We start from the raw sequence: 1,388 nt of genomic DNA, 5'->3' as shown, positions 1-1,388 counted from the left end.
ATGCTTGGATAAAAACATTAAAACCCAAGGTACTGAATGTATGAAGGGGAAGGATGAAATTAAAGAATATTGCAAAGGAATGTTCCGTGAATATAGACAAGAGACTAATGCAGAAATGGAAGATATTAGAGAGACCACTGCTAAGATCGAGAATAGGATACGGAGTTTAGAAAAGACAGTACAGGGTAAGCAGATTACTGCATCACCAGTAATAGTGCAGACAAGGGATGCTGGTAGTTTCAATAATATAGTTTTTGATCCTAGTGGAGATGTACATCCTGTGTCTTCTGTGAATAGTTTGAGAAGTCAGTTTACTGCATATTGGACAGTAAAGGACAAACTAAGGAGGGCAAGAGCTTGTTTAAAAGGGGAAGGTTTAGATTGGGGAGCTGATGCACCAGAAATAGATGAAACATTTGAGGATTTTGTGTCAGCGTTCTTGAAAGAATACTGGTCGAAAGAAAAACAAAGTGATGTCATAGAAGCTTTTAAGAAGGCCCCATGGTATGATAGGAGTAGTAGGGAGAATATGAGAGAATATTGTGAGAAATGGACAGGTAAACTAAAACGTTTGCACAGCCCATGGAGTGACAAGGATACTATAGAAGTATTGATAGGGAAGTTGCCTCCTAATAGAAGATGTGGGTTGATAGGAAATTTTAATACTATCAAAGACTTTCTGAACAGAGTGAGGGATGTGGATAGGTGGCAAGTGGGCTGTTCATGTAATGAAAATAGACATGTGGATGGTCATTATGATAATCAGGATAGAGTAGGGAGAATGAACCAAGTAAATTGTTAGAGGTAGGGGAAGAGGCCGAGGAGCTTTTAGAGGAAATAGCCAAGGTTATCAGACAGTAGCGGAATCACAAGAGGGAAATGGGGCCCCGCTACAGTGAAGGCCTGTGCTGGGGCGGGTCAAAGGTTAGGGCCTATTGAATTTTCAAATCACCATGGTAATGTAAGGGATACAGTGATGGCTAATAGCATTAGTAATGATTATGGTGATAGGGTGTGTAGTCATCATGGTCTGGTGATGGAAGAAATTGGACCTGAGGTTAAGGGTGAAGGTGGTAAGGAATTAGGGGACTCATGTATGGAGTGATTTTCCCAAATGTATGAGGGAGTCAAAGAATATGAAAGGCAGCTAAAGGGAGTGATAAATGAAAAGAAATTATTTCAAAATGCAAGTGGTAATAGTGAAAGGGAGAGTATGAGTAATGGTTGCAGTATGGGAGGAGAGAAAGAAAGTAGTGCAAGGGGTGCTTTCCATGCATGTGATGATTTAAGGAAAGATGCTAAGCCTAGAGAAAGGTCAATTTCTGAGGTCAATGGAGGGGTGATGAATACACATGCCTTGAACCATAAAGAGAAAGTAAGTAATGAGG

The sequence above is a fragment of the Schistocerca americana genome, chromosome 3 (assembly GCF_021461395.2).
Source record: "Schistocerca americana isolate TAMUIC-IGC-003095 chromosome 3, iqSchAmer2.1, whole genome shotgun sequence".
In the NCBI taxonomy this organism is placed as follows: domain Eukaryota; kingdom Metazoa; phylum Arthropoda; class Insecta; order Orthoptera; family Acrididae; genus Schistocerca; species Schistocerca americana.
The sequence above is the reverse complement of the archived record's forward strand: the minus strand, read 5'-3'. Positions refer to the sequence as shown.